The sequence below is a fragment of the Cupressus sempervirens genome, chromosome 1 (genome assembly GCF_028749045.1).
Source record: "Cupressus sempervirens isolate cs-2001-9-10 chromosome 1, ASM2874904v1, whole genome shotgun sequence".
NCBI lineage: Eukaryota > Viridiplantae > Streptophyta > Pinopsida > Cupressales > Cupressaceae > Cupressus > Cupressus sempervirens.
Genome location: NC_143118.1, coordinates 197,374,908 through 197,382,223, shown reverse-complemented (window position 1 = coordinate 197,382,223; position 7,316 = coordinate 197,374,908).

The window sequence follows — 7,316 nt, the reverse complement described above, 5'->3', positions numbered from 1 at the left end:
AAATCCTTTAATAAGGTGACATTCCAAGTGAATTTTCTAAAGTTCTCTAATCAAGCCCACTTCTAACAGGGTGGTTAAATCTTTTAACTAGGTCACATTTAACAATGTGTTGTAAGCCTTTAACAAGGCAAGCCTTTCATAGGGCATCACCTCAAAAGAGTGAGAATTGAGTAGCATGTTACTCATAGTTTTTTCCAAATTGGGTTTCCACGTAAATCATTGTGTTATGTGTTGATCTTTTCATGTGTTATGCTTGCATGTTGATTTACAATAACTTGCTAAATAGGAATGTTGAAGCTTGGATGAATGAATAGTTTGATGGGCACACTTCACTTAGTAAAAAAGTTTGAATGGGACATGTTGTACCTTGAATAACTAATTCAGCCCCCCTCTCAGTTATTCTAAAACATTTCTAACAATTGAAATTAGAGCCATTTGCTGATTTAGTTTCAAGGTACTAGAAGCAGGAAGATCAAGATGTCCAATAGAGAAGTTCCCAAGCTAAACAAAGACAACTTTGCTACATGGTAGAGTCTGATGAAATTGCACATTGGATCAATAGGTGACTATGCAAAAATCTCAATTGGAATAGAACATGTAGACCTAGTTGGACCTCTTGCTATAGATGATTTGAACAAAAGGAAGGAGCACAATCAGGCAATGCTAGAGATTACCTCTGCACTTAGTTATGCTAAATTTGATGATATCAAGGAATGTGATACTACATTCAAGATATGGAAAGCCCTAACAGGTATCTATGGAGGAGATCAAAATGTTCAAAGAGCATAGAGAGAAAACCTCAGAGGAAAATTTGACGACATAAAAATGGAGGAAGGTGAGAATGTTGCTCAATATGAATCTAGAATAAAGGAAGTGGTAAGTGCAATAAGAATTTTGGGTGGTTAGTTGGAGGAAGAGACTATCAACAACAAATACTTGAAAACTCTACTTTTTATCAATCCTATTAGAGTTTCAACCATACAAGTGCTAAGCTGTGTACAAGGAAACACACTAACCTTTGAAGGAATAGTGGGAAGACTCACTACATTTGAATTGTCCAACTTTGACAACTACAAACTTGAGAACCTTGAATATGATTTCAAGGCCAAGCTGAGATTAAAGGACACTAAGGAGGTGAAATTAAATAAGAAGAGAAGAAGAGAAAAACATGCATCTAGTGATAGTAGCACATATGAGGAAGATGTGGAACAATTAGAAGCACTATTGCCTAGAAGGTTCCATAGAGGCAAAGGCAAATTCAAAGGTAAGCTCCCTATCATTTCTTTCAATTCCAATGAAGTAGGTCATATTTCTACAAGGTGTACATAGAAGAAGAGTTACAAAGAAGGAAACAAGTACAAGAACAAAAGAGAAGATGATAGCAAAGATTACAAGGAAAAAGGCAAAAGATGCTAGATTGTTGAAGAAGATTCTGATGAGAATGATGATGAAGTAGTCTATTCAGCCATGAAGGATGAATCAAATAAAGATGAAGATTAAGAAATAGCATTGGTAACCTATGTGAACAAGAATGACAAGCAGATCATAGATAGTGAATGCTCACATCACATGACAAGAGAAAAAAGTAACCTCATTACCTTTACTCAATATGATGAAAATAGTGTTAGATTCAGTAATGATGATCCATGTCAAATCAAAGGAAAAAGGCTCTATTAAACTTACAAAGAAAATTTAATGTGATAATGCATACTATGTTGAAGGATTGAACTACAACTAGTTGAGTGTATCATAGTTAGGCAATGTAGGTTGCAAAGTAGAATTTGGAAACAAAACTACCAAGATCTATGACACTAATGGAAATCTGATAGAAAAAGGTCAACAAACTAGGAGTAACTTGTTTTACCTAGAGATGGAAGATGCAACTTGTCTTTTTGTTAGACTTGACGATGTGTGGTTATGGTAAAAAGGATTGTGTCATGTTAACTTTGATAATTTGATTAGCATCAGCAAAAAGAAGAAAGTCAGAGGTCTGCCTAAACTAAAGATGTCTGAAAATACAATGTGCAAACAATGTCAACTAGGAAAGATGACTAAGTCTAGTTTCAAAAATAAAACATATATTTCCAAAGAAGTACTAGAGCTAGTCCATATAGACTTATGTGGTCCAATACAAGTGCAAAGCTACCTAGGAGACAAATACATAATACTATTTGTAGATGACTATTCCAAGATGATGACTACTATGTTCTTGAAGCAAAAATCTAATGTATTTCAAATGTTCAAGTGGTATTTGGCCAGAGTTGAGAAGGAAATAGGGAAAATTCTAAAATGACTAAGATCAAACAAAGGAGGTGAGTTTACATCAAAGGAATTTGAGATATTTTGGAATGACAAAGGTATCAAAAGGAAAACATCAGCACCAAGAACTCCACCTCAGAATGGTATTGCTAAAAGAAGGAATAGATCAATAATAGACTGTGTGAGAACCTTGATGATGGAGAAATTTTTTTCTCTAAAATACTGGAGAGAAGTTGTAAGCACTTCTATTTAAACCCTGAATAGAGTCCAAGTCAAGAAAGATACAAATGCAACACCTTTTGAATTGTGGTATGGTGACTCACCTAATGTAGAACATTTCAAAGTCTTTAGTTGTAAATACTATATTATTAAAGACACTAAAAATGACAAGTTTGATAAAAAAAGTGATGTAGACATATTCCTTGGATACTCCACTAGAAGTAAAGCATATAAGTCTTTGAATACTAACACTAATAAAATTGTGGAGAGTGCAAATGTAAATTTTGATGAGCATACAGAAATCCAACTTGATAAGTCCAAGTAATCAAAGGATTATAGATCCTTTGTATAATTCTATGAATGAATGACTGTTGAAGATAATGCTACCAATCAAGTTGGGAATCATCAACAAATTTCAATATCAACTGAGTCATAGCTAATGAATGCCAAGCTGCATTTAGAAGCCAAGTTGCAGAATGAAGAAAATGCATATTTTGACTCTAAAAGTAGTACACATGAAAGAGATAATGAAGTACTAGATGAAGAAGAAAATGACTCTGAAGCTGAAGGATCAAACATGGAAAGAAGGATAGAACCATGGTTAGCCAAGATGTGAGAAGACATCACCCTACAAATCAAATCATTAGTGACAAAGATGCCAGGCTAATGACAAGGAATAGACTAAGAAATGAATCATGCTTTCTAAGCAAGGTTGAACTCAAAATAGTTAAAGATGCATTACAAAATGATGATTGGTATAAAGCTATCAAAGAGGAGATAGATCAGATTGAGAAGAACAAAACTTGAACTGTAGTTCCTAGACTAGCTGATAAGAATGTAATTGGTACCAAATGGGTGTTTAGGAACAAGCTTGATGAGAATGGTGAGATAACAAGAAACAAAGCCAGATTAGTTTGTAAAGGCTATGCACAAGAAGAAAGACTACATTATGGGGAAACATTTTCCCCTATTGCAAGAATGGAAGGAGTAATAACACTACTTGCATATGCTGCTTACAAAGGTTTCAAAGTCTACCAAATGGATGTGAAGTCTTCTTTTTTGAATGGTATACTAGACTTGAGGAAGTCTACATAGAACAACCAGAGGGATTTGTAGATGAAAACAACAAGGATATGATCTGCAAACTACGTAAAGCACTTTATGGTTTGGAGCAAGCACCTAGAGCATGGTATGAGAGACTGCACAAATATCTTGTGAAGATTGGATTTGAGAGAATAGATGACAACAACAACCTATATATAAAGGCAGAAAAAGGTAAATATATTTTGATATCTACAATATTTTTTCATGATATAATATTTAGAGGAAAAGATGTTCTATGCAAAGATTTGGCTAATCAAATGAAGTATGAGTTTGAAATGTCAATGTTTGGAGAGATCAAGTTCTTTGTTGGATTGCAGGTATGTCAATTGAAGAATGACATATTTGTGACCCAATCAAAATAGATTAACAAAATAATCAAAAAATTTGGATTGGAAGATTCAAAACTAGTTATCACACCAATAGCAACATGACATAAGTTATCCAAAAATGATGAGTCAACTGAAGTGAATTAGACAATGTATAGATCAATAATTGTAAAGTTGCAGTATGTTGCACACAGTAGACCAAACTTTGCATTAGTAATTGGAATAGTGGCTAGATTTTCTACAAATCTAAGAGAAAGTCACCTGATGGCAGTAAAGATAATATTGAGGTACTTAAAAGGAACTGATGACTTTGGTTTGTAATGAAAAAGAGCAAAAAATTTGAACTAAGGGCCTAAACTGATGCAGATTGGGGAGGTGAAATTGATGATAGAAAAAACACTAGTGGAGGAGCACTTTTCTTAGGAAAAAGATTGATTACATGGACCAGAAAAAAAAAAGTTGTACCTCACAGTCCACTGCAAAAGCTGAATATGTTGCAACTGCTATCAATTGCACCAATATTGTATGGATCAAAAATTTGTTGCAATGTATGAAATAAGAGGTAAATGAACCTATGATACTTTATTATAATAATACAAGTGTTATCAACATATCAAAGATTCTTGTAATGCATGCTAAAATGAAGCATATTGCAATCAAGTACCACTATGTAAGAGAATTAGTGAAAGAGAATCAAGTGAAGATGGAATATGTTAGCTCAAAGGAATAGATTGCTAACATCTTCACAAAAGCACTACTTAAAGATACTTTTGAGTATCTTACAAGTAAGTTAGGGGTGATATCCCTAACCAAGGCTACTTGAGGTAAAAGCAAGATTGTCCTGCATCAAATGAGCTAATTGTTGAGATATTACACATTGATGCAGAGGATATTTACTTTAGGACTCATGCTTAAAGTAATTGAAGTGATGAAGTTCCAAATTAGTCACAAGCAAGGTGATAGAGGGAGTAATTGAATGAATCTGCAAATGCTATATTTGCATGATAAGATGTTGAGAACACATGTCTTTGGCATTGTTATCAAAGAGGGAGAAATAGCAAAAAATTGGTCAACAACTAATGAGAAGATAAAGAATGAAGAAAGAGGGAGAAAATGCAAAAACTAATCAAATGAAGATTGAGGGATAAGTAGACAAAAATGGTCAATAGTTGAAGACACAGAAGCTGATCAAAATAGAGAATAAGAGAAGGTGAGTAATGCATACAGAGGGAGAAAACAAAGAAATAGGATATAATAGCTAAGAGGGAGAAGCAGAAATGAAGCAATCAAGATAATATGTGAAAACTAAGGATAACACAATTTTCTTTTAAGAATTTGACTTACTATTTTAACCTAGTTAGCATTTGGTTGAATAGTTTAGTCTGATGGTTGATTAGTTTGGTTTGCCATCGATGTCAAAGAGGGAGATTGTTAGAAATTTGATTAAAAATATCATTGTGAGAAGAAGATTGAAGATCAAAGAGAGAGATTAGTTGATAAAGAATATTTTCAATTATTGTTTTGTCATTGATGTCAAACCTGCTATTTGTAGGAATAAAAATTGCTTATAAGATCCAAGTACTATCACTTAGTTGATTGATGAAGAGGATTTGATCAACAAGATGTAAAAAAAGCACCTAAGGGAAAGTTTGAGTTATGATATTGTAATGAAGTGCAAGGATCAGTTAAGACAATGGTGAAATGTTGTATTGATAACATACTTGAAGATACAGATGTTGGCCACACTTAGAAACATTAGAAGTATAAGTTGTAATAAGGTTGACTGCAAAGCTTAAGCCAAGTTCATCAGTGGGGCTAAGTTCATCAGTGGGTGCTGAGAAAGCTAGTTGGAGCCGAGCAAATTCTTAGGTGGAGCTAAGAAAATTCTCAGTTGGAGCCGAGCAAGTGCAAAATCTAGTGTGTACTAAGTGATCTTCAAGTGCCGAGTGAAGTTCAAGTGCCAAGCAAAGTAACAGGTGCCAAGCATCAAAAAATCTTAGTTGGTGCAAAGTGAACTTTAGGTGTCGAGCATCAGTAAAACACAATTGGTGTCAAGTAACACAATGTGTATTGAGCATCAAAATTTCAATAGTGTCAAGCTACTGCATTATTCAAAATATCAAAGATTCACCAAATTTGAGCCAACAAAGTTGTTACTTTGAATTTTGTGAACTAGTTGGAGGATAAGGATGATGAGTTGGTGACACAGAATTCTATGTAAATCATTTTTGAGTAAATTCAAAAAGATTCTTCAAAATGTTTCTCAAAGAAATAGAATATGGGTTAGATACAATGAACCTTCCCTAATCCATACGAATTGAAATTAAAGGTAGGAAGACTCGAGCAAGAAAGGAACTCCAAGACTTCTATTTAAGAAGTCATAGACCAAGAAGCAAGAGCTGCTGGAGTGCCAAATTACAAAGTGGTTAGAAGGGTGTCAAGGAGAAGACATCTAGGAAGAACAGAGCACACATACTCTACTTTGACAAGTGGTCAAGGATAGATGATTGCACCAATACATTGAGCATGGAGACTCAAGGAGACTAAGCTTGAAAGGAGGGAAAGCTATCAAGAGTTGTAAAGACTGAAAGCTAGACAATGTCATGAGTTGAGAAGTGATTTGAGATCTGCAAGTTGTGTTGTATTCTATAATAAGGTCAAAATCCCTTATTGTTACTCTCTAGCAATTGTATTAGTTAGCATAAAGGAAAATCTTATGGACATAGGTTGGTTTAATAGCCATTTATAAATTCTTTAACATGGTGGCATTCCAAGTGAATGTTCTAAAGTCCTCTAACCAGGCCCACTTCTAACAAGGTGGTTAAATCCTTTAACCAAGTCATATTTAATAGTGTGTTGTAAGCCTTTAATAGGGTAGGCATTTCATAGGGCATCACTTCAGAAGAGCAAGAATTGAGTAGCATGTTATTGGTGGTTTTTCTCAAATTGGGTTTCCATGTAAATCATTGTGTTATGTGTTGATCTTTTCATGTGTTATGCTTGCATGTTGATTTACAGTAACTTGTTGAATAGGAATGTTGAAGCTTGGATGAATGAATAGTCTAATTAGCACACTTCACTTAGTAAAAAAGTTTGAATAGGACATGTTGGACCTTGAAAAATTGGTTCACCACCCCTCTTATTTATTCTGAAGCATTTCTAACAATTGGTATTAGAGCCATTTGCTGATTTAATTTCAAGGTACTAGAAGCAGGAAGATCAAGATATCCAAGAGAGAAGTTCCCAAGCTTAACAAAGACAAATTTTTTGCATGGTAGAGTCTGATGAAATTTGACCTTGGATCAATAGGTGTCTATGCAAAAACCTCAATTGGAACTGAACATGTAGACCTAGCTGGACCTCTTACTGTAGATGATTTGAACAAAAGGAAGGAGCACAATCAGGCAA